Source organism: Cygnus atratus, chromosome 7, assembly GCF_013377495.2.
Source record: "Cygnus atratus isolate AKBS03 ecotype Queensland, Australia chromosome 7, CAtr_DNAZoo_HiC_assembly, whole genome shotgun sequence".
Lineage (NCBI taxonomy): Eukaryota > Metazoa > Chordata > Aves > Anseriformes > Anatidae > Cygnus > Cygnus atratus.
In genome coordinates this window covers 37140110-37167661 of record NC_066368.1, presented here as the reverse complement: position 1 = coordinate 37167661, position 27552 = coordinate 37140110, and the positions used below count along the sequence as shown (strand labels likewise).

General features: G+C 38.2%; 1 protein-coding gene across 6 annotated transcripts in view; it reads left to right on the top strand.

Annotated features, from left to right (window-relative positions):
• Positions 1–27552, top strand: part of ADK (adenosine kinase) — a 291598-nt gene that overhangs the window by 33241 nt on the left and 230805 nt on the right. The gene's annotated exons all lie outside the window — the stretch shown is intronic.

Genomic DNA, 27552 nt, shown 5'->3' with positions numbered 1-27552 from the left:
CTGCTCATTTGTACGTTTAAGCATACAGGTTATGTAAGGTCAATATTGTAATATTTGTATTTCAGACTTCAGTTAAATTATGAAGAACTTAAAGAAAAAATAACGTGAAGTAGTTGTCATTCCTATTACTGATGTTTTTAATATCTGCATGTTATTACCACTGGCTGAAGAGCTATGCTCAGTGCACGTAGTCCAGTTTTCTTGCCTCATTCACGCAGTTTGCCAAATGCTGCCTGAAGAATTTTCTATTTCAATGCCCTCTCTGCCATCCCTCAAACCTGTATTATGTAACTGCTTTTTTGAAGATAGTTTGTATGAAAGACTGTAGAAAATGCTTTACTTATCAACCCTTACATTATTTTATTTATTCAGGGTCTCTTAAAAATATTCTTCTAGTCATTACAGAGAAGTCATATGTCCAAATAAAATATAGCTATTCAGGATTTGCTTACATGTTTCTGCCCTTAGCATCAAGATAGTAGGGGATTTGTTCCCTTTTGCGTACATCTTTATGTTTAGATAAAAGAAACAATTTTTTTAAACTTCCAGCCCTTGCACCTAATTGTCTTTTTCTGTTATTACATTACCAGTATTTTATATTATTTCATAATACTCCCAAAAACTGTTAAGTAGTTTATCCATATGTAAGATGAAGTAGCTGTTTGAGAGGAATTAGTATCTATAGCTGTCAGATTTTTCCATGTTAAAAGTTTTAATATTTCTTAGTAAGGTCATAGTTATCAAACAGTAAAAATGTCTTCTGGTAATTAAGATTTAATTCCTTTGGGAAAAAATAAGTGTGCGCTAAAAGCATTAGTGATTGAATTACTAGCCAAATAAAATTTCCATGTTCTTTCTGCAGATGGAACAAGACATTTAACTTATATTTATACATCATGGTAATGTACCTGTGACATTAAAATGGCCAGAGCTCCAGGCAAAAGGCAAGCAACAGCAGTTGCCTTTGATCAGTAGATAAGATTGGTTTTATGTAGAACACTAATAATAGAGCATTGGTAATAGAGCATAATTATGATTAAATATGCTAGGCCATTTAAAAAAGATACCAACTGGAAGTACTGAAAGTACTAGCAAGTTTGGGGGCTAGGCAGAAGTTAAATGACATGCAGGTCTGTGTTTTGGACAGTACAAGTTGTACTGTGTACACAAGTTTTATTTGTGCAATAGATAGTGATTAAACAATGTTTTGATGTGCGGTATTTCATTTGAAGTAGTTCAAACATACTGAAATCCTGTCTGATCTGTCTAAGTATGTTGCATGTTACTTAATTGCATATTACCTAGTGATATCTTTAAAGCATATTCACTTCTTAAATGGAGTTAATTAAAAAAGAAAACTCAATAAAACTACATTTTTGTGTGAATCTGCTGCAACAGATCCTTTCTTGAGCTTTTCATTGTTATCACTACAGTAGCTCCTGAGAGGATCTATGTCCTGTTGGTTATAACGAAGGAGTTGGAACAGGCTTTTGCCATTGACCTTGGCATCCTTTATGTGGTTGGATACTTGACCAGGGAAAAACTCTGGTAGGTCAGTGTCACATTGTGTCAGGACAGACCTTTAGGACTTCTCCAAATTGCTGTGTGCTGTTCTGCCCAGCCTGTGTTAACCATATGGTACGGAACAGGTTAAAGAAGGTTGGACCTCAGAGCACTTGCAGTCCTTCAGTTGTCTGATTTGACTTACAGATGAGCCATTAGCTACTTAATTACCCTTTCCTGATATTTAGATAGATTTTTTTTATTTAAAAGAAATCCCGGTTGTAGGGAGTGGTGCAAGATAAAGTACCATCAGGGTAATTGTTGCTGATTTATTTACAGACTTACTCTTCAGTTCAGTGCCCTTTTAAAAACTAAGATGTTCTGAATTTGTCCTAATATTTTAAAAGTCAGTGTAAAGAGGAGTTGCTTAGACTCTCTGTATTTTTTTTCAGTGCCCAAATCCCTCTGCTTGAAATATTTTAACTTCAAGTCTTTGAAATATTGGCAGCTTTTATATTGACTTACCTAGTAAAGAAGACTTTGGCATTCACCTAATAGAACTGTGATTTTCTGACCATCAGATGTCCTTCAGTTTCTTAGCGGTCACTTCTGTGTAGCTGTTCCTAATGAAAAAGTAATTTTTTTCCAAAAATGAGTGTCGTACCTCCAGAGATAATTGGGCCAGTTACAGCTTGACTTGGCTTGATCCTGTTGTCCTTGAATCTTAGCTATCTAGAGAGGTAAGTACAGCCACTAAGACAGAGTGGAGTTGGTTTACAGGCATGGCATCATACTAAACTTCTATTTTAAGAGCTAAGGTATGAAAGATCACCTTTTTTTTTTTTTCTGCCTCTAATTCACTTGTACTGCAACAACCATGTAAAATTACCGTTTGTTTTCATTAGTGTATGATTTTTTTGTATCTGAAAGGAATTTGGTAGCGCTGAAGTTACGAATAGATGCATATACGTTATTTTTGGAGTCCATCTGGAAATGTCTAGACTGTTCTGTTGCCCCCCTGTCAGCTCTGAATGCACACGAGGTGGAGGTCACTGTCCTGTGGCTCAGCCAGGGAATGGAATGTGTGGAGGCTCTTCAGCCAGTTTTGTTATAAAATTAGAAGATTAGTTCAAAACATCTTAACTGATGAGCAAGCCAAGCATGTTGACTTTTGTATTAAATCAAGTGAGCCATCATCTTTGTTTTCACTGGCTCATCGGTGATGTTGGTCATCTGCAGTGAGAATAGCAGACAGGGGAAATATTAATATCTTCAGTTTGCATGGATGAAGAGATGTCCATGTGATGTTTACCACATCCCCCAAAATAACTAAATCCACTTAACTCTGAGGGGAAAAAAATAATTCCATCTTGTAAGAGTGCTGAGGAAACTTGGACTTAATATGGTTGGTGGGGCCTTAATGTTGCATACTTTTATCCCTCTGAGAACAATAAATAAATACAACCTCTGAGAGAAATGGAAATGCTTTTCTTAACCCTTTGTATAGTCCTTACAAGAGTTGCTCCTATTTTTAATTCTCAGAATTGGACTCAATGACTTCAACTGAAGGTCATGTTGACTAGTGTGCATTTGTTGTTTCAGCTGTTTTTTTTTTAATTTCTTTTGACTGTGGTTCCACATCAAAAGTTTTCAAAGAGAATAAATTGAAGCTAGCTGCAGCAAGTGATGGGATGTAGCTTGTTATCTTGTCTTGATGTTAAAATAGATTTTTTTCTATTTGTTTACCAAATCCCCAGTCTGACTAGAAATACAGAGTCCATTTTCATTGGCATGTGTTGGCAAGGGTGGTCTATATTTTTTTTTTTTGACTTGGTTATGTGAATAGGCAACTGAAGTATACTTATTATGAGATGTCAGCATCTCTTATAAGTGCTGTGTGGAGTTTAGTGATGTCACTGAGTCTGTAAGCAGTGCTTCATGATGCTTAGTTTAATACTGCTTTGGCTGCTGGTTATATGGTTTTATAGGCTGTTTTGTTTAAATGATTTTAGCCATGGCTGAACACTACTTTTTTTTTTTTTTTTGGAAGTTAGTTTAAGGGGAAAAAGGGGAAAGAAGGAAACGTGGGACTTCTTTTGCACTGCACAGTTACCTTTGCTTTCATAACTTATCTTTTCATAGAGATAAAGATCACCAAATGAGAAAGGGGAATAAAATAAAATGTAAGCTTTCTTTCTCTTCTGTCAGCTGTTTGATGTGTTGCAGGTCAGAAGGGAGGACAGAGATGTTGCTCTGATGCAAGTTGGCCTAGAAGAGTTTATTTATGTACTTGGTCCTTGGTGGCACACTTGCTATACAAATACTTTTTCATAGCGAAACTGAACAAGGGAGAATGGAATGGGACTCTTTAGCCTGTACAGCTTGATGGTTAACAGAGTTTTGAATGATCCATATCATCTTTTTTTTGTTTGTTGTTAGTGGGTTCTGATTTTGCTTAGCCAAGGTATAATTGAGGGAAGTGGGTATTGGAAGGGTAAATCTTGGACATGCAGGAGGTTTGTTTGGGAATTTCAGAGGGCCTTGGGAAAGAGGAGAGAAATTGACAGAAGAGGTTTAGAAGGAGCCTGGGTAAATTAGACAGAGGATGTAGAAAGGATTGGTTTGTTGGTATGTTGTAGTGGAGTTTGTTTATATTTAGTGATTACCATGTGTAAGTATCTATCATAACAATTAAGTGCAAAAGCTAATGGACTCAATCTCAAACCCATTTACTATGCAGCCGTGCCTCACTGATGTTCGACATGCAGTGACAGAGATGTGAATGCTGGGGACACAAAGGGGTGCAACTGTCCGTCTCATGCTGTTGGAGTCACCCAAAAGCTACAGTATTTTGTGCCACTAGAGGGTGTAGCTTATCTTCAGTAACATTCTCAAGATCTTTCCTTATATGTTGCTTTCAGGATTTGCTGTCCTGTTGGTATGTAGTCTCCCTAAATTACTTTGGTTTTTTATCCATCCCATTTCCCCTTGAAAAACTAAAAGAGGGTAAAAATGCTGGGGTGAAGAGATGGAGAAGAACTAAAATATCAAAAATACTGAGCTTTAAATCTTTTGTCAACCTCCTCAACATATGCTGACAGCATAGATGATTTGCGTGGTTGGGGTAATGTGTGAACCTGTCACAGGCGTCTGTCAAAGCTGTTGAGTTACTTTATGTAATATATGTCATTTATAGTTACTTTTCAGTAGATTAGTATGTATATTAAAAATAAAAAGATTTGGGAATGAAATAATGCGCCCCCCAATTCCCATCTTTACCAAACTTTATTTTAGATTTTGACCTTTTTTGTTTAGATCAAGCTATCATACCAGCCTGTTTCTTGCTGTTGTGGTTTGAACACAAATTTCAATAGAAATGTCTACTGTGGAATTGATATTCTTTTTTTTTTAAAAAAAAAAAAAATCTTTAGAACTGTTAAAAGTGGAAACTTCAATGCTATCCTTTTAATAGATAAATGACTCATCAGTCTCTTTAATTGCCATCTTTTTCCCATACTAAATATAAATACTGTTGTACGTTGACGCTGATTATTCTATGTCAGCAGGCACAAAGACAAAGCTTTCATTAAATGCTTGGGACTTATTTGGGCTTACATATTTGAAATTTTTGTTATTTGTTCTGTGGATATTCAAAAAACATGCAAGTGTAATGAAAGACTGATTGGAGAACTTTGTGCTAATCTGGACTGCATTTTGTTAATCCTATTCTTTGGGTTGTTGGCTCCCTCTGTAGCAATTGCTTTAAATTGCAGTTTGATTTCTCAGAATTGTTTTATTATTTCTGTGGTGTATTTTAAGGCATGACTAACATGTACAGAAAGAATGATTTGTGGCTAGCTACAAAACTTCTGTTACAGGTTGTTCCATCTTCTTTTCCATTCCCTTTTCTGCATGCCCAATTTTGCTGAACGTAGCACCAATGCAAATTTGTGCTATACAAATCACCTTATGAAATAATTGGTAACAGCCAATCCTGCATGAAATTTACACAAACCAAATTTAAATTAGAGCATAAATGCTTTTTCCTTTTGTTGGAGACACACTTTACATTTGCTTTCATTTAAGATGCAAAATTTGCAAGCGTTGATTATACTGTATAATTTCGTTTTACATCCTGCTGTTGGTCATAACTAATCTGTGGGTTACTTATACAGGGTGCTACATAGATCAATATTTTAGATTGTACTCATGTATCAATATAATATTGTAATAAAACCTTTTACCTCTGTTTACATTATTTTTGTATATATAGTATAATAGAGCAAAACTTGGCTGAGTAGCTTGATAAGTTCTGCTGGAACATTCTTAAATGCATCAGGTGTTAACCAGCTCTTGAAAATTAGTGTTGATTTATTTTTTTATTACACAATAGTGATTTTATATCAAAATAGAAGAAAACTCCTGATAATAGCTATCTCTGGCAGGGAAGAACAAGGCTTATTGCCTCTGGGGAGCTTGGTTATGTATTGGTTATATATTGCCTCTGGGGAGCTGCTTATCTGGCAATGTTGTGTGACACAACACTTTGATGGTAGTGGGATGGAAGTTGGAGGGGAAATAGAAGGATGGATGTGAAAGCCAGTGGAGAACCCAAAATGGTGTGTGTGTGTGTGAGACATATGGGAACCAAAAGCAACAAGTCAAAAAATTTCTGCTTTTTAGGAGGAAGGAAAGAGGAGAGAAAATTCACTGGCTTAAATCAAGTTATGCAAGTTTCTAGTGTTAGATTTATTGTTCTTCTGTAGTCTTGCTATGTCATGACTTAATCTTGTATTAATTTTTCCTCTCTTACCTTCAAGAGACATTCTTCAAGTACCTGTGTCATCTACTTTCAGTATCAGTACTGTATTAAAAGTGGTGCAGCAGAGATATCAAAAGATTCCCCAAGAGACAGGTATTTTTGAAATATTACAAAATATAATTCTAGGTCAAATTTGAGAGCTTTGAGAAGCTCTGATGGTATTGGTTCTTGAGTGAAATTGATCTTGAGTAACCCTTTCTTATGCTCTGAGAACCTATCCAAGAGTAGATGGATTGGCATTGATCTGGCTTGCTCTTTTGTGTTTTGTACCCTAACTTAGTATATATACTCCATGTACTGTGCTTAAACCAAGGGAGTACTTTCTTTCTTTTGCTGCATATCTGAAATCACTGTCAAGCACAGACTAGCAGATAACCCACACCATTAAATTGAATGCCCAGGTATGTAAGGTTCGAGTATTCTCAACTCCTGTAAAGGATTTCAACTTGCCACTCATGGAGTGTTCATAGCAAAGGCTTCAAAAACAGCAAGAAATAGTTGTCCCTTGTTGTCCCCTTGGGGTTCATATTTCCATAACTGTAGTTTGGGCAGCCAGTGAGGGATGACATTCAGAAAAATGAGGAGTTTTCCCTAACTGCTTCTCTTGACATCTCTCTTATTCTACAGTAAACTCAAAAACAGTGTGAGAAAAACAAACAAACAACAAAAGGTGTCAACTTTATTTTACACTAAGTCCAGGTATGCACAAACAGCAATGCTAATATGTTAGCAATGACATATTAGAAGACCAAGTTTGGTATGTGCAGACTAGTTCTTCATTTTGTGCTGTATATTTTTTTTATTTGTATATTGCCCTTTATGTGAGGGAGCAATCAGAGTGTACCCAGCTCCACCTGGGGGAGGGTGAAGGACAAGTGGAGAGCTTGTGGGTGAGAATTAAGGGGTGGGCTGGTACGGGGGACACTGTTGTGGGGGTATACTACAGGTCATCAGATCAGTAGGAGGAGGTTGATGAGGCCTTCTACAAACAGCTGGTAGTAGCCTCACAATCATGGACGCTGGTTCTCATGGGGGACTTCAATTATCCAGACATCTGTTGGGTAAGCAACTCGGCCAGGCATGCGCAGTCCAAACGGTTCCTACAATGCATTGAAGACAATTTTCTGACGCAGGTGGTGGAGGAGCCGACGAGGCGGGGGGTGCTTCTGGACCTTGTTAGGGATGTGAATGTTGGGGGCGGCTTGGGATGCAGAGGCCATGAGATGGTGGAGTTCAAGATGGAACTTGGTGGAAGAAGTAAGGCTAGTAGCAGGATTGCTACCCTGGACTTTCGAAGAGCCAACTTCAACTTCTTCCGGGACCTGCTTGGGAGTATCTCATGAGCTAGGTTGCTAGAAGGCAAGAGTGCTTGTGAGAGCTGGGCTACGTTTAAACAGCACTTCTTCCAAGCTCAGGATCGGTGCATCCCTAAGAGTAGGAAATCAGGGAAGGGGGGCAGGAAACCTGCGTGGATGAGCAAGGAGCTCATCGATAAGATCAAAAGGAAGAGGAAGGTCTATGAAATGTGGAAAAAAGGCCTGTCCTCTTGGGAGGAGTATAGAAGTGTTGTCAGGGCCTGCAGGGACGTGATGAGGAAGACTAAAGCCCACCTAGAGATGAGGCTTGCAAAAGAGACAAAAGATAATAAGAAGGGTTTTTTTTAAGTATGTAAACTGTAAAAGGAAGGCTAGGGATAATGTGGGTCCCTTACTGAATGAGGGGGGTGTCCTCGTAACGGGAGACGATGAGAAGGCGGAGATACTGAATGCTTTCTTTGCTTCAGTCTTTGCTTCAAGGACTCCCCTCCGGGACTCCTCGACCCTGGCAGGAGGAGAAAGGGGCTAGGAAATGGAGGGCTCCCACCTGGTTGACAAGAGAGTGGTTCAGGAGCGTCTGAGTGGGCTCAATGCACACAAATCCATGGGTCCCGATGAGATGCATCCACGTGTGCTAAGGGAGTTGGCAGAGGTGATTGCCGAACCGCTCTCTATCATCTTTGAAAGGTCCTGGAGAACAGGAGAGGTGCCTGAAGATTGGAGGATAGCCAATGTCATTCCAGTCTTCAGGAAGGGCAAGAATGAGGATCCGGGAAACTACAGGCCAGTCAGTCTCAACTCTGTCCCTGGCAAGGTGTTGGAACAGCTTGTTCTGGATGCCATCTCCAAGCACTTGGAAGAGAAGAATGTTATGAGGAGTAGTCAGCATGGATTCACCAAGGGGAAGTTGTGCTCGACCAACCTCGTTGCCTTCTGTGATGGCATCGCCAGCTGGGTAGATGGGGGGAGAGCAGTGGATGTCATTTACCTTGACTTTAGCAAGGCTTTCGATACTGTCTCCCATGACATCCTGATAGCAAAGCTGAGAAAGTGTGGGATAGAGGAGTGGACAGTAAGGTGGGTTGAGAACTGGCTGACTGGCTGAGCTCAGAGGGTGGTGATCGGTGGCACAGAGTCCGGCTGGAGAACTGTGACTAGCGGTGTTCCCCAGGGGTCGGTGCTGGGTCCGCTCCTGTTCAACATCTTCATCGATGACCTTGATAAGGGAATAGCATCTGCCCTCAGCAAGTACACCGATGACACAAAGCTGGGAGGAGTGTCCGACATGCCAGAAGGCTGTGCTGCCATTCAGCGAAACCTGGACCGGCTGGAGAGATGGGCAGGAAGAAACCAAATGAGGTTTAATAAGAGCAAGTGTAGAGTCCTGCACCTCGGAAGGAACAACCGGATGTATCAGTACAGGCTGGGGGATGACCCGCTGGAGAGGAGCTCTGAGGAGAAGGACCCTGGGGGTCCTGGTGGACGACAGGTTGACCATGAGCCAGCAGTGTGCCCTTGTGGCTAAGAGGGCCAATGGGATCCTGGCGTGCATTAAAAGGAGCGTGGCCAGCAGGTCACGGGAGGTGATCCTCCCCCTCTACTCTGCCCTGGTCAGGCCTCACCTGGAGTACTGTGTCCAGTTCTGGGCTCCCCGGTACAAAAAAGACAGGGATCTCCTGGAAAGAGTCCAGCGGAGGGCCACAAAGATGATACGGGGCCTGGAGTATCTTCCCTGTGAGGAAAGGCTGAGAAACCTGGGTCTGTTCAGCCTGGAGAAAAGAAGACAGAGAGGGGATCTCATCAATGTGTATAAATACGTGAGGTGTGGGAGACAGAGGGATTTGGCCAACCTCTTTTCAGTGGTTTGTGGGGATAGGACAAGGGGTAATGGCCACAAGATGGAGCACAGGAAGTTCTGCACCAGCATGCGAAAGAACTTCTTCACAGTGAGAGTGATGGAGCACTGGAACAGGCTGCCCGGGGAGGTTGTGGAGTCTCCTTCTCTGGAGATATTCAAGGCCCATCTGGACGCCTACCTGGGCAGCCTGCTCTAAGGAACGTGCTTTGGCAGGGGGGTTGGACCTGATGATCTTTCAAGGTCCCTTCCAACCCCTTCAATTCTGTGATTCTGTGTGATTTCTTTCACTTTGCTTTCTGTTGGATAGAGATTGGGGTGCATTACAATAAGATGCTATCTTATGCTGCAGAGCATGCAAAATATTTTGGGATGGCTATTTCTTAGTTAAGATAGCAGGAACGGCTTCTGCTTCTTTGATTGTATGCTACAAGTGCAGAATTTAGAACTGGATGCAAACCTGTCTGGAGAGGATTATGTTGTGTTATGCAGTGTAGTACTAAGCTTGAGATGTTTTTTAAATTTAGAAACGTCCAATTGGTCATTTTACTAGCTTGGAAAAATACCATGTGTTTTTGTGTCTCTTACAAAGACAATGTAAATAAAGATTTTCTGTGGGATGGTTTTGTGCCATCAATGTAATTCATCTATGCAGCTCTTGCAGCTTATCATGCAGCTGCATGATAAGTATCTGGAGAGAGAGAATGAGATTTTAATTAAACATGTTTTTTTTTTCCTCCTTTTTACCATAGCACTTACATGTTGCATTTGTTGCATTACCTACTTGAGCATTTTATGAAATTGTATCGGTTTCATAAATGCACTGTGTGTGGAGGAGAATCTTCAGAAAAACTACTGACATCTTCAAATTCTGTTTTTGCACAGATTTAAATGGAAAAAAAAAAAGCAAAGCTGTTGAAATGGCTGGATTAGTACTGGTTTTGCCACAAGGTGGTGCTTTACATAATAGCTAGCTTTATGGTGATTAATTGAAAGCCACAATAAAAGATGCAAAATGTCTAATTCTTTTAACCATTTTTAAGTACTTGGCAGTGCACCATTGTCTTCATTACTAAGTCTTTCTTAGAAAGACTTAAGTTTGAGATGGGGAGGCTTACTACTCTTGTAGAGACTACTGAAAACAGTGAAAATAGGAAATTTACGTTGTGTTGCATATCGTATGCAACAGAAATATGCACTTTGAGCCTGAGATGACAGATGCACCTGAGTACACCAGGCAGATTGTCTTGTTTTTATAACACAGATCACAAACATATTTAGTGTTCGGAGTCTCCATTATAATACAATAACATACTAAGGTTACAAAACCCAGAATGGTAGTTCAATTTAAGACAAGTTCACAAAACTTGTGTTGTTTTGTCTTTCTGGCATGATGTGCTTTCAGATCACTTACATAGATTGTTAGTGTGATTGTCAAAAAGCCAGATAATAAGATTATCAAAAAGCTGGCCAATGCAAAGGGGTCACAACATTTGTAGTTTGGTTAGTCCTCAGAGTAAGTGGATCATTTAAGCTTTAGTATTTTTGCACTTTAATTTTTGGAGGAGGGGGAGAACACCCTACCGTAACAGAATGCTACGCTGTATATGCTATAACTAAAGTTTAAAGTGCAAACATCTTTCATATAGTAGCTGATTTTCGAATAGCTTCAAGCTTTTTTGAACTCCTCTGAATTTTAAAAATATAATGTACTGCATGATGGTACCTGTGTGCACTAGTGAGTGTATGTGTGTGTTCTGTTTAAATGCACAAACTATGAAATTTATTGTTTCTTCATAAGAGACGTAGTTATGCTTTTTCCTAAGTAGTCAGATAACGAGACCTATTGTGGTGTAGTCCCATTGTTCTCAGAACTTTATGTGCTTTTCAGTGGTATCTGTTTCTCCAGTGCTGGGACTTCAGTTTTCGCATTAAATTATTTTTTTTCCACTGAGACTATTTTGGAATGAATTGTCACAAGTGAAATTCAACCAAAATCCTGCTTATTACACATTGTGGGTTTTTTGAAGGCACATTCTGTGGTGGTTTTACCGTGCTAGGCAGCTGAACACCACAACCGTTCTCTCACTCCCCCTCCTTAGATGAGGAGGGGAAGAAGTAAAGGAAAAAACAACTCATGGGTTGAGATAAGAATGATTTAATTAAAGGGAAGAAAAAAAAATAATTATTAAGGAAAGATTATTATTAATTAAACAATTTAACTAAACAATTAACAATTTAACTAAAGGGGAAAAAAAGGAAAGGGGAAAAAGGAGGGGGAAAGGGAAAACTAAACAAAACAAGTAAAGGCTATGTGGAAGTGCAGAGGAAAGAAATTACTCTCTACTTCCCACAAATGAGCGATGCTTGACCACGTCCTTGAAGCAGGGCCTCAACGCACATAGCCGGTGTTTGGGAGGAGGACAGACGTTTTCACAACGAGAGTCCACCCCTCCCCTCCTCCTCCTTTTTCCACCTTTTATTGCTGAGTGTGACATCATATGGTATGGAATATCCCTTTGGTTGGTTTAGGTCAGCTGCCCTGGTGATGTTTCTTTTCTCACATCTTTGCCCACCCCTAGGGGGGTTAGAGAGAGTCCTGATGCTGTGCCAGCACTGCTCAGCAGCAGACACAACACTGGTGTGATACCACTGCTGTTTTAGCTACGAGTGCAGAGCACAGCACTGTATGGGCTGCTGCAGGGAAAGTTAACATCCCAGCCCGACCCAGTATACAATCACATCAAATTTTCAATTTTCAAAGCTGTTAATGCAGCGTCTCTCTTTACTAATTTAGCTTAAAAAGTAACCTCGTTTACAGATGTAAGCTCTCTGAATAAAAAATATAATAACCTGTACAGTTTTATTCGTGACTGAAAAAATAGATGTCTTTGTCCATTCAGTCTTTCCTGGGCTAAGCTTAACCCCTAGAGTACCAATTAGTGCTCAGGATAGTGGCTTCTGCAATTTTAAAGCTAGCGATCGTCTATCAGAGCAGTTGAAATGGCTTTTGTGAACAGAATTTAGTAGTTGTCCATTAATTGCCTTTCCTTTCATAGAACTTCAGAAGGAGACCTGAAGAGATCATTTAGTTTCGTTCCCCCTAATCCAGCCAGAGATGCATCTTTGCTATTCCTGGTAGGTGTTTATCTAGCCTTCTCTAAAGGTCTGTGTTGTAAATACAAAGATGTCATGTGGAGATGGTGCAATCTTAGTACACTGTATTGGTGTGCCACTTTATTTCTACTAAAAAGCTCCCACTCCCCACCACTAGATGTAGGTTTTAGTCTTTTCTGATTATAATTCTGTTCCATGAGCTGTCCTGTTCTGTGTGACACAGAACAGCTTATTCCATTCCTCTTTATTTTCATGCTCTCAAGTCTGTCCTTTTCTCCTCCTCTGTAGACTGGAGATTGCACGCTATGTCTCTTCCTGCAGCTCACATCATCTCAACTTCTCAATTTCACTGCGTTCTTCTGGCCTCCCTCCAGTTGTAGTTACTTCATGAAGTGTTACCAAAAATGGGATGCAGTCTTCCAGCTGTGGCCTTACCATATGTAGTGTGGAATTCCTAAGGCATCAAATTAAAACACATTAAACTCAAAGCTGAGAGAATACAGTATTCTGAGAAGTGGTATTGCAATCGTAAATATTATTCTTTAAATTTCAACTTTTCTATCTCTTTGCAAGTGCTGGTTGCTGTGACTTAAAACTAGAAATTGCCTAGTATTAACATTCATATTAATTATGAAAAAGACTAACAAAAACTTAATATTTACAGCATCTATTACTTCAAATGTTTCAGGTTTACTTATTTTGTTTTAAGAATAACTTTCACTAACTAGTCTGCATTCAAATATTGGTTGACTTACTGTTTTTTTCTGAGTGAACATAGGAGAAATAGATACTTGAACTTGTTCAGATAACAGACTCTCTGAAGTCCTCTGAATATGTTATATAGACGGCCAACAAAATAACGGTGCATGTTTAATTCCCAGAAGCGTTTCTTTGACTCACAATTCTAACGTGGCTTTGGGGAGTTCAGAATTGCTCTTTAGGAATGGCTGCAAATTTATGGTGTTCTGGGGGTAGTGAATTGTTCTTCATTGCCTCCTGGTAAGCCGGAGACTATGAGTTGAAGGCAGTTTGTCATCATCATTTTCAAATTGGAGTGATCAAAGGTGTACATCATTTATTTATGATGACAAGTTCTTTGTACTTACAAGTAGGCTTTATGTCTGATCTTTCCTGTTATGAGCAATAATGTTACAAAATCTGGCTGTTTGGTTACTTTACAAAAGTTTTCCTTTGCACCAAATCTTCTCTAAGTACATGAAGTGGTGGAGAGCTTAGTTCGGTAAGCTAAACAGTGGAGAAAAAACAGCAAAGAGGGAGTTGGATAAATTGCAGAACGAGGCAGGCTTGCAGGATGAAACGCAGAACTAATGCCTATAAGTAAACAGTGCAGAAAGAAGAGTGGAGAGGTAGTTGGATAGATTACCGGATGTATAGGGGTGGGATGGGAAAAAAATGAAAAGGGTTTTCAACTGAGAAGACAAAACAGTGTAGGACTGGCAGGAAAAATCCATGTGCAAAGACTGTGATTCTGTATTTGCCAGAGTGAGGTTCTGTGCACCTCTCCACCCCTACAGGCAATAATGCAGGCCAGGCAGAATAGCCTGCTGTGGGAGGAAAATACGGAGACCTGAGCTGTTTGTTTTTTTTAGTATGATGGAAAATATCGCTTAGAGTTGACTGTCTGATCTAATCAGGACATCTAGGAGACTTGACTTAGCAGTGTAAGTATGTATGCCCAGTATGGATATGTGGCCTTACGTTTGTAAGGAGATGAGTGTGTTTTAGTGTAAAGCTGATTTTTCTTACTGATCATGAATAACTTTGCAGATCTGCCAGGAAATATCTCATCTACTTATCTACATACTTACACAGCTCAGTAATCATTGTATATGGGAGTCTCAGACATTTTAAATTGATTTGTTCTCACAGCTTTCTGTTAGATAAGATTGTAATTTTATGGATTTGTGGCCAAAACAAACAGGGAACGTAGCTGGCTGCAAATTGCATGGGAAACTTGCTGCAAAATCAGAAGCTGCGTGCCTTGACCATGGAGCCATCTGCTTATTCTGAGCAGGGTCTCCTGCCCTAATACTGTGCTGGCTGTATGATCGGATGACCTTGCTTTACAAGCGGTGGAAACAGCAACTGACACAGACTGCTGCTCCTGTCCCCAGCCCAGTGATCGCAGATGGAGCACAGCTGCTGTGAGGGATCCAGTCCTACCTTCTGGTCACATGAGTCAGCTGGTGCAGTTGCAGCTGCAGATGCCAGTGTCTCTGCTGAGCAGCTGAAACCAATAGATATTATTCAAGCTGGTGCAGGAGCATGTGGGAGGTGGCAGAGATGAACTCCCTGTGCCAGTTCAGCATCTTTGGCACCCTGCCCCTGCATCCTGGCCTGGCCTTGTCTCTCACTGATGTAGCTGGCTCTGGCTGGGAGGGGGGAAACAACAGAGCTCTTAAGGAACAGCAGCACAGACCACAGGAATACAAGGATATTAGTTCATTTCAGTTGTTAATTCCTCATGTAGAAGCAAACAAAACTTAATAGACACATTCTCCTATCCTGCTTGTACTAGATTTATTATGGATGTAGGATGTGTGCAGGTCTCACACTAGCCTATCAAAGATAGGATCATAGTCTTCCACTTTATTGGAAAAACTACTTTGGGAAATTAAGTATTAGTGCAGAAATGTGTTGAGTGCTGTAAATTGAAAGTGAGTATTTAAACGAGATAGTATTAGCTACTGTAGTTGCCTGTCCTTTTAAACTGCAGTGACAAGTTACTTTATGATTTTGGTGAAAGCTGAGATGGGCTATGATCATTTGCTTCTGAATTCACTTATCACCTACTTGAAAAAAGTTATTTATCTTAAGCTAATGTTACTAGTGTTCAGCAACAGTGAAATGTCTGTATGCAACAGTGAATAAGCCCACCGTTCACCTCTGTTGACAGAATTCTGCATGGATTTCTGATTTCTAAACAAAACTAATGGTGTTGGACTGTAATCCTAGCTGCAGCTATGGGAATATTCTGAAATAGCTTTCTTAAAGCTTTCTAGCACATTAAACATCGAACAATGAAGACAAAGTCATGCCATCCTAGTTGTCCAAATGCACTTGTGAATGGTTGGTATAATTTATGGGAGCCTTTCCTAAATTGGAAGGTTGCGTCTGTGTCAGTGGTTGGACACTGAACTTCTAAATAGTATGACTTTAGTTATTGTTTTTTCTCTATGCTGAGAAAAACACTCTGCAAACATCTTTAAAACCAGTTATTTCTTTCCCTGTTCCTGGCATATTGGTTATCGTAGATGACAATTCCTGTACAGCAGCCTTTTTTTCATTTTATTTTTGTTAATGAGATTTTTTTTGGCTTTGCCACAGCTGCTTACCATGAGGTCACCACTTCGGTACTTGAAAATACGAAATAATCACTTTTCTAAGGAAATAGGACATAACCAAATGGGCAGGAGGGAGAAACTGAACTGAAAGACGGGAATAAGAAGAAAAAAAAAAAAGAGAGAAACAGGCCTATAATATACAGAGAACAGATTTAAAAAAAAAATGTATACTGGGAAGACACTGAATTATTTTCTACTTGAAATGCAACACAAAGCTGATGCTTATGCTCCTAGTTAAGGGGAAAAAATATTTCAACCTTCAGTGAATATATGAGAAGGATTAGAGCATTGGAACAAATTTATATTATGGATCTTGTAAATGTTGCAACGAGCAGGATCTTGTATTTGATTTTTGAAGTTCGGTGTTGTCTTTGTACAATTACTTCTATGTGCAGCTGCTCTTTTCAGGCTGTTTACTAGTACGGCCTTTGCATTTCCCACCTAGTTCCGTATATTCTCGGGATGTGAGCTGCTCTAAGAAGTGTGATTAGAAGAACAAATGCCCTGCTTATTTGTTTTACGTTTGCTCCACTAGGATCACGGAAGTAAATGATGAAATTTTAAAAGGAAAGATATTGCCACTGGATGGTGCTATTGTTTTGTTATTTAACTTGCATGCTGTGGTAACGTGGACGACATGAAATCTCCACCCATGTACTCCCCAAAGATTTTGTAAAGATCTGCTACAAGCAAATCCTGTGTATACAGGTCACAGTACCAATGGAAAAATAGTCATCATAACCTGTATCTGCACAAAGGCTGGGCAAGGGTAATTCTGTCTGGTGTGATCTGTATTTGACCTTTGCAGATCAATGTTTAATGCAAGTTTGGGTGAGAGCATTTTTTTATGGATTGTGATGTTCTCGAGGAATGGGATCTATTTGAGCCAATCAGCTCTGTGAAATCTGCATATTCATAAAACATCTAATTATCCAGAAAGAGATGCTGAGTTACTGAAATTGTCACTTTGAACACTTTACTAACAAGAGGACTGTCTTTTAAAACGGCAGGGGTTACATAGTTAGCTACTTACTACGTTACAAAAAATAAAATTTTGACTGTTTTATGCAAATATACTGCATTACCTTGTATAAATGAGAAGGTAAATCAGCTTTTGAAAGCCCTTCATGTTTTTTGAGGGGTAGAAAATGAATTCTTCTTAGAAATTTGCATTTTGAGAAGTAAATAACTACTTGAAAAGGTGCGCCTTCTTTTAAAGATTGCAGTTTGATAGTCTAGAGACTTGTGAGTTAAAATGGCTTTAGAAAATTCTGAAATTTTTCTTTGAATATGCTATGAACAATTGAAAATGTGTTCCAGTTTTCCAAGAGGATGGTTTAAAAAAGGATTTTTTTGGCTGCTTGCTTTCTCTCTCCCCCTTTTTCTTTCATATGCTTTGATAAGTCCGGAGGAACTGGAGTTGGTTTTTAGAGAGGCCTTGGAGAGGGGAGGAAGGAAAAAACAAAACAAAACAAAAAACCAACCACAGAACCTAAGAAGAACATTAGGATGTACTTACTGGAAATAGTCTATAGAGTTCAATATATGTATAGATACGTTATGAGTGGTAGACGTTGAAAAGAAATCATAAATATTAGGCCAAGTATGTCAAAGGCCCAAAAAGTTACACAGGAAAGGATCCATTCCTGTGGCACAGAGGACTGAGAAGATGAAGATTGCTATTCTATCTGAAAAACCCATTTGTTAGTACTCCCTTTCCTGCATTACAGCTGCTAGAAATGTTTAAATAATTTTTAATAGAATGTGGTAGTTCTTCCCAGTCAATATAACAGGTGCGTAGGTACAGATACTTTTTACCAAATTTCCCACTCTCCACTTAAGTTTATTAAAGGTAATTAAGTTTATTAAATATTCAAAAGTACCTAAAATGCATAAAACTAAATGAAATGAAAATCTTAACTAATGTTAACGTAACTTCACACCACATGTAAAAGCACAGCAAAGGAAACTGGATGACCCTTTTTACTGTGATATATTTTATTTCTTTGTCTTGTGAATGTCTCAAGATAACATTTTAGAAATTAAAAAGAAACACAACTTTATGTCCTTCGTTTTGTCCATTTTTCCTGGGACCAAGTGAGATCATCTACAAGGTCAGGTATGTGCAAGAACCTGTGTTGTGGTAATTGGCAGTGGGAGGCCTTCTTTGGACTACTTGTTGGACAGTACCATGTGTGTGAGTTATCAATTAAGTTTGATGAATAATTTTATGATTTTATTGATCGTACTTTGTTTCACATCTTTTTATATGGCCACTATTGAAGTAATGTCTAATTTAACAGGAGGAAAAAGCTGACATGCATCTGTGTGTAGATACTTCTCAAACTCTTTGTGTTACAGTATAGAATAAAAAATGAATTATAAATTCAAAAAAGTTTCAGTAATGAGAAATTTGTGAATCACTATAGGTAGGTACATGATTCTAGATACATTTGTGTTTGTTTTTTTGGTCTGGCTTATTGGATCTGCGTGAGAGGGTGATTACACTTCATTTTGTGACTGCTACTAGGTCTTCTGGCTTGTGTGTGATAGCTAAGCAGAATTATCACTTGCTTGAAGGAACATGGAATCCTAGATATGTTCCCTCATGGAAGTCTTCTGTTCAGTGTGTCATAGGTCTGTCTCACTTAAATTCTTATTACTAGAGATTCATTTACTGACTGTAATGAGGTAACACATCACAAACTCATGTTTTAGGCAGTGTGATTGTGAATATAGATAGGGTGTTCCACAACCAAGATGTAGTAGTAACATGTCTTTTTAAAAAATTATAGTGTATAGTAATTGTGATAAATTTCATAAAACAGATACTGTTTCAGAGCATCCAGATTCATTTGGTAAATAGACTTTTTTAAAGATCTCATCAGCCTGGGCTTTATGTATTTGGGCCCAGTATTTTAGTGTAGATGCGTGCATCTTCTCTGATTATTAGAAGCCCCTTCTCCCACTTTTCCAGCTTTCATTTCATTTTAGCCTTTCTAAACCATTTGAATTCAGTGTTAGGCATTAGTGTCACTCATTACCTCTTTGCTCTCCAATGTATCTTGGGGTACTATTCAAATTTGCTCTCTTCTAAGAGGGACAATGCTTAAAAGATGCATTTTAAGGAGAGCAAAAACCATGACCTTTAATACTGCTACTCTGATTTTTGCGTGTGTTTTTTTTTGTTGTTTTGTTTTGTTTTGTTTTTAGTGTAAAAGAGAGGCAAGCCAATATTAAACCAATCTGGGAGCTTAAGACAGGCAAACTGATCTAAAATGAGGCATGCTGGAATTGGCAAGCTGGTTGGGTGAAGGAATGAAAATCCTGCAAGCAGTATCCTGACAATTATGAAACAAATTATTTTTCCTTGTTAAGTCCTTAATAAACTGGGGCAGGGGAAAGCATATGCAGATGTTAAATTTCGCATTAAAAACCCAAAGCCACAATGAGAGGGAACACAGTATGTAAATTTCTCATATTACATCATGACTTCTTTCTGAATACTTGGCGTTATTTAAAACAACTTTGTTGAATTGGATGAACTTTGATCCTAATGAAGAACATTTGATCATATTAAGTGCAGACTTCAAATGGGTGTTTATCTAGAGAAGAAATGTTTGCAAGTAAGTATTCTATGTATATCTAAACAATTTAAAACTGCTATTTTTAGCATAATATATGTTGATATGCAAATTTCTCTTAGCCTGAGGGGTGTATATACTACTTTCCAAATTGTGCTCAGTGTTTCAGTTTCTCAAAACACAAATAAACTTACATTTTCTGGACTTGCTTTTTCTTCCTGCTCTTTCATCATGCAAATGCAGGTTTGGAATGAGGCTGTGTAAGCTTGCCCTTAGAGGATACAAACTGCGGTTAGCCTAACCCCTTCTGGTGCTGGGAGAGTGCAAGACATTTACCCCTGGTCATGGACCTTGGGGGTCTGCTGTGGCCTTATCTCCTCTGCGTTACTTTGCAGTGGAATGGCCACATTATGTCTGGTTTTGGGAGGACAGAGTAAGTCTTGTAGTTGTCTGAGTTAGAATGCTGCCTGTAATACACGTGGTTAATGCAGCACTGGTATTGGCCCTGTTCATGTAAATTGCTTTTTTGTTTTGTTCTTGTTTTAAGTAGACTAGACTGTAGGTTATCTAAGCCAGTTGGTGTTAATATGTAAATGAAGGTTGCTTAATTACGCTTACTCATTGGATTTACATGTAGGGATAGCATTTGGAAAGGCGGATGTTAAATATAATCCTCCTGTGCTTTTAGGAAGGTAGCCTTTGAGGAAAAGACACTCAGTTAATATGGATGCTGTCTGGGCAGACAGCTAGTGTTTTCTGTGGGTGCATTTATTTTAATGTCTAGTTTGGATATCTTCTACTTTTAAATTGTTGCTTTGGGCTGTCCCTGCTTTTGCACTTGCCTTCCTGTTGTAGCCAGAGTACATGAGCTGAATTCTTCCCGGGTGAAACTAAAAAGAAGGCATGCTCCTTATCTATGCTAACTAATGAATGTGGGCTATGGGAGTAGGCAAGAGCTAGTCTGACAGTTGCCCTGAAATACACGTACAGTGTGCATACCTACTCCTAAACACAGTTGATTGCTTGGCTCTATCGTTAGCTCTGTGTCTGTGAGCTTGAAATTTTTTTCAGACCTAGGACTTCTTGGGGCAATTCACTCTTAATCAAGCTGTTCTGATGGCATTATTAGACCTTTCAAGTACGAGACTGCTGCTTCTAAACTCATAGTGGTTAATGTATGTAGGAAGCTTTTATCTTCTCTGAAGAATAAACAAGTGGAGACATGAACACTGTGTACTTGGAAAAGAATAACCACTGATGTAGGATTTAAAGATAAGAAAAAAATCGTGACTGGACTGGAATGCATGTGCTAGCTGCTAGGAATGCTTGTTTGTTAATTTGGAGATGTTTTCATACAGTTAAGATTCAACAAAAAATTTGCTCTTCATAATTGAAATCTGGAGAAGTGGAATAGATGAGAACTCTGAGTGCACTTCTAGTCTGGTTTTGGCTTTCTTGTGTGTTTGGGACCTCAGGTCATCTAATGGTCATCCCTCTTAATATTGCAGGAACATAAGGCATTGTTAATACTTCTTTCTCTACCATTTTTTGATCAACACGGATCATTTTACCCTATACTCCTGTCTGTGGCAAACATGATGTTTTGTGGCTTTTGGTCCTATATAGGATGCAGTTCAGGCTAAAGTAAATGGGAAGGTATCCTTTTGGAGTTTGATCTATGCAGTTTGTTCTGTGGCCTGGATTGTTTCTGCCTGCAGTTATGGACAGGATTCTGCTTTAATTCAAATATCCCTTATATTCTTATGTTGTTTCATATTTTGCATTTTTGCAATTTAGTGATATTTTGCTGCTTTTAATACTTGGAGAGCAAGGCTGCCTATCATTAAAGCTACTGAAAAAGGTGACCTTTGCAGAACATATGTTTAAAAACAGCACATGTAATGGAGATTTCAGGCTCATGCCATGACAGCAATAGCACAACTGTTTTTATATGGACTTAAATATCGCTGCATTTTTTCTGTCATTTGTATTTTTAACTTAACCCACACTACTTAGATGTCAGAGTAATTGCTGTTTCCAAAATCAGTTAAGTAAAACAAAGTTTGAAACATGACAAAAATGTTGATAGGAGTAGCAAAGAAAGAAATGTAGCAGCTCTGTGTTGGTACCACCCAAGCTCTGAGTAAAACAAGCAGTAGGGAACTGCAGCCCTCAGAACTCCTGACATATAGCAGAAAGTGACATGTGTTTTAACAGCAGGAAAGGAGTTGGTAGATGATGCATCTGGTGTCTTCTCTGAGGTTGTTTTTATTTTCTATTTGTTTAGTTAACTTCAAGTTTTATTTCTTTTTTAATTTAGTTTTGTTTGCCTGTGAATTGAACTTCAAATTTCCTCTACTGGTGGAATCCCAACCTGTTTGTTCCTTTGGGTTTTCTTTTGTGTCTTGTTTTGAAGTTAGACATAGGGGTCTGGAACTGAAGGCTGATTCAGTTATAGAGTGATAACAGATCACTCAGATTCAGTATAGAGTGATATACACTCTAGTGTATAGGACTTCAAACTTTTTCAACATACTTCATTCCTCAGCATGTAGTAGATTTGTTTGTTTTGCATGTCTACCATATCTTAAAGTTACCAGTAAGCTTGAATTTCTGGTGAGTATTGTTGTATTTCACTGAGAAAGAACAAAAAGTTATCAATCATATTCTTAAACTTCTGGGAAAAGTATGAAGATGTATCAAACTGTCAGTGGACCAAGCATGAAAAAATGACCTACTTTTGTGGATGAGAAAGGGCCTGATGGTATATTTGGATCACCATAGTGAAGAGCACCGCTTTTACCTTTTATGCTCTGCTTGTGGGTAGGAGTTCCTCTCAGTTTCAGGGGGCTTTGGGGATGAAGGTGTGGGTTTTTTTTTCTTCCTTTTTTTTTTTTTTTTTTAATGTTATAGCTGAGTGTTTACATTCCTATGGTAATCATAGTGAGGTCATTGAAAAATTCATTTGTTAGCCTTTCAGAGGAAGGATGTGCATGCTTATTGTAAATTACATGCATCAAATTGATTTGAAATTGGCCCATCAGTTATATTGATTTAAAGCACCAGAAAATTGATCTAAATTTCGTAATTTAAGTATGGAACTAGTTTCTCTTACGGGAGGATGATTTATTTAGAGACCAACTGGAGCATGAGTACTTGTGTAATAAAGTAGATAATGGAGAGGCAGCAGTGCTGGGAAAGAAGTAAAAGGGCTCTCACAATTTGTTTGGGGACTGATTTCACTATAAGCCATTGAAAATTGAACATACCTGAAGATTTCTGGATTTCTTGTAAAAGTGTGTTCATACTGTCACATTTAACAATCGCATTTCTTTGTGTTTTTAGTGTGCTCTGAAGCTTTAGTTAGCAAGCATTGTATCTATTTATTAAAACGTCCTAAATAAGAAGCTTTTCCACTTGTAATGAATAAGGTGGTATGCTGGTATAATATTCAGAAGAAGATAGTGGTGATACAGCATAGAAAAAAATCAGAAGTTTCAGATACAGGTACATTGGAAAAGGTGTCAGATACTGAATGTACCCGAGAAGAAAGACGGGGGAAGTAGGTTAAAAGTAAAATTCGAGCTCTTGTTGCTACTGAACCTTTACACCTGGTGATATCGTTCTGGGTAAACTATTAATCCTATGGCTAGTTTTGTGGAACTAGCAAACACTGGCCAGGTTGAAATCTGCATGCTAGAATTTGCACTGTTTATATTTTAGATGAAAGAAAGTGATATTGCACAAACGTAGATGATATCAGGCTTGAAACAATGTCAGTTGCAGACTACAAAGTGTATGTGCCATTGATAAATGGTGTTGTGTTGTAGAATATTTCTGAGCACTTCAGGCACTTAATTCTTTTTCCTCAAAAAGCAGTTAACAGTAAGAACTGGTGTATTAGTTCTTTCCCTTAAGTTGTGATCTCTGATCTAGTCCTCTTAAACTTTAAACTTTTCTGTGTACAAGTGAATTTGAATGACTTGGTACTGAGCTTTTTGTTACGCGTCTTGGATTCTTAAAATGATGAAGAATGGACTTGGATTTGGGAATGCCCAGTTTCTTACTCATGTTAATACTATGAAATTAATAATAATAATGAACCTAATGAGGTTGCATAGGACTGAGCCACCTGCAGGTGGTTCCCCCCCCACCTACCCCATTAATGATCATGGAAATGGGGAAGAGCTGAGAACCACTTAATTCCACTAAGTATTTTCTTGATGCTGAAGAGTGGTGTGTATTTGCTCTTGTATTAACTTCTGTATCAGTGTCAACATGGCATTTCATTTTGCCCAAATCATATTTGTTACATGGGCTAATGAAGCTGGATAATCATTCATGTTTTTCTTAAACAGAATATTGATTTTGTATTTCCTTAGTGTGAATGAACTTGCTGAAAGTGATCATAATCAGCATACAAAAAGCAAATGAGAACATTGTGATCAACTGTGATTATTATTATTGAATTTCATCAGTCTTCATACCTCATGTATGCAGAGAACAAAACTGGTGCTAACTTGCGTTGAGTATAAAATATGTCTGCCATCAGTAAACTGTAATCAGTGAAAAGATTTAGGAGTGACCAGTATCGAGTTGGACGGGGGGGTGGGGGAATGATGAAACAGCCTCTATACCCTATTGTGTTTAAGGTATTGAAGTACATCGATTCAGAGAATATATTAAGTACATTGATTCAGAGAATAAAGTAACGTGTGGGTTGTTAGACAAGTTGAGGAAGTTCTAAACCTGAAGCAGTGATTTTTGAAATGGAATTAGGATGCATTCATTTTACCTTTTCCAAGCTAAATTCAGCAGCTTCAGTGAAAAGAAATTATAAAAAGCAGGTGAAAATGGGAGGCAAATCTTAGAAATAGGTATATTGAATTTAGTTTTCATAAAAGAAAAATACTGTAATTATTGCTTATAGTAGACACGTAGGTCAGTTATTTTCACTTGTTTACTTACTTAGATGTTTGTTTAGTTTCTGTAAGATGAAGATAGCAAGTATTTAGGTAAAACTGAGGGAATGGTACTTTAATCTTGGTCTTTAAAAAAAAAAAAAGCATCATGGATGGAGAGGAGGAAAAGGACCAGTGACCATTTTTAAAGCTTTTTGACTCATTTCTTGTTAACTTAGAATCAGAATTCTTAAGGTTTAACCTCTTAAAATCATGATTTATGGTTATCTGTGAAGTTGCCCACTGGCTGTTCAAGTCCCCTGCTTGGTATGCATTTTAAATATATAAGATAATAATTTAAAAAAAAAAAAATGTTTCCAACGCTTGCTAAATTCATTAATGGTTAAGAAGGTAAATATGAGTTGACTTAAAGAATTTATTTATGTAGTTAAATGCATCTTTAAAAAAATTGCATTCCACCTTGCACTATATGTAGTACAATTTCTAATGAACATCATAGAGGGACCTGACAATGTATGAATTATTCACTGCTAGATTATTATATCTTTGTAGTTAGCATGCAAGATAATGAACGTAATTACTGTGGCAGCGTACTCAGGGGAATGTACAGTTCTTCTCTCAGTCTAGACTGGAGTTACCATCTAAAGGAGAATTAAGAAAACATGGATAAAGTCTGGTAGCTTAGATGCTGCCACTTAGTTCCTTATGCTGCTTTAGTGAATGTGTATGCTTTGTACACTTCAATCCTGAAAGTAACTTTTTCATTTTTGAGAATCGTAGTAATCTTTCTCTTTTAACTCTGGCAATATTGCACACTTGCTAAAAGGATTTTGATGTTTAATTTAGAGCATTGTAGATTTACCCTCTTCTATTAGAATAGTCTATCATAGTAAATTAGTATAAATAGTCTAATTGCTTAGGAAATCCAGGGTAAAAGGTTAATTAGCAATTTGCCTTTCTTTAAGGGACTTAGCTTGTTATGATCTACTTGTCTTAAAGAACTTTGAAAGCATTATCTTCTGTGTGTCTCTAATCTGAGGTTGTCCACCTGATCTTGTTAAGCTTTTTGATGAACCAAATACTTCTATTTTCTGTTTTATATTATGATAACTTAAATTATCTGTAATAAGCCATCCTAATTAAAGTTTGTTAAATCTACAGCTCTGCTCCAATTACACACTAATCAATTATACACTAATTTAATTCTACTTAGCTTGATACAGTGCAGCATTAATCAGATTCAGGTTTAATACAACAGATTTACTGTATTAACCAAAAAAAAAGGTGCATTCAAATAAGGGGGAGTAAAAGAAGTCACAATGCTGAAGAATGTACATAAATATGTTCTTATTGATAATGTATTGCAAAAGATTTTATTTTTCCATGGGGAAGTATAACTGAAACTAGTTCTTTGTGAGCAGATTATTGTTATGAGCTGGAACCACTGATAATGTAAATACATTTAAGCAGTTCATGGTTGTTATTCCAAATTCCTTATTATCTAATATAGGCAATTGTCTTACTTCTAATGTTATTTAAGTGATTAGTTGTGAATTTAATTTGCCGAAAGTTACAATGCCCTTGGTGGTAAGGAAACTGGAAGCTAGTGGCCAGCTAGCTGCCATTCTGCTCAGACTTGTAAATGCGTTACCCTGATTAACTGGCTGTACAACTTGAACATTGCTGCTGCTCTCACCAGTGGCTGAAGTTTTGCAACTGCCATTAGGGAATATCAAAATTAGGAAATACCAAATGTATATAAAAGCTTGTCGCAAATCAGTGTTTTTGTAATGGATACCACACAGTTTCATCCTTGCTTTAAAGCAGAAATTAATAAGTAAAAGCCCCAAACTAAAATGAAAAGTGATTATATAATCAAGTTGTCTTTGTTACTGAAGATGCGGTTTTGGGTTCAGAATAAACACTGCTTCTGAGAGATGCAACCACACCTTCACCCAACACACCTTTACCGTGTGTTGTGTTCTAGCAGCACTCTGATCTAGATTTGAAAATCTTCCAATAAGCTAATCCTTTTGATGCAATTGTGCCTAAGTGCTGTTATAATTGATTTAAATTCATTGATCTCTGTGCCTGTGTATTGCTTCATAGCATGTGCCACAGGACACCTGTAGCAAATAAAGATTCAGTTTCTGAAGGCTGGGCACATACCTGAAGTTAGGGGGGGGTGTGCTTGTGTATGAGGGGTAGGAATGGACAGCTTGGAAATTAATTGGAAGTTGTTACCTGTTTAGCAGCTGAGCTCTTATTTTCTCTAGGTAAATTCTTCATTGGTCAGAATTTTATTGCAAAGCACTTCAGTGAAGCTAAGCACCAGGGAAAGAGGCCTACTTTCAAGCTGCTGTGATCCCTGTGAAATGGAATAAAGTACTGGTCCTGTCTTGGCACTTAAATGGAGCATTTCTAAAGTTGGGTTCAGCAGAATGCTGTCTCTTCAAGACGGAAGGCACAGCTACAGCATCCTCTGCTTTTTGCTCATCATAGCTGTTTTGGACATAAGGGCTTTTTCCATGTGCTCTTATGTTGCAATATGTGCACAGATGCTGTCTGCATGCTCTGTTTTCCCTTCTTCTTTGTAAGGCTTAGAAATTACTGAAGTCTGCCACTTGAGGAATCTTCTAAGTTTGTGAGTTGCAGGGGTGCAGCCGACTTCAAAAATACGGATGCTATGTAAAGCTTAATAGAGTTTTGCAAAAATGCTCACAAATAAACACTTTAACCAGATAAATAGAAAATTGTTAAACATCAAAAGGAAAGAGAAAAGCCAGCAAATAAATAAGGCAAGGTCTCCAGATACAGTCGTGAAAAAACCCATTCCTCTCAGAAGCAGTTTATTAAAACTTAAAAATTAAAAGCGGATGGGGAATAAGAGACTTGAACAGGTATTTCATAAATCAAGATCTTAGGTAGAAACTAAGTGGAATAATAAATTAAGTCATATTGCTCAAAAGGACAGCATGATAAGTTTTCAGATGGTTTTGGTCCTAGAGAAATGCAGGAGGACAGTTAGGTTTTGAAGAAGCTTACTGGAAAACAAGAGTAAGAGACCA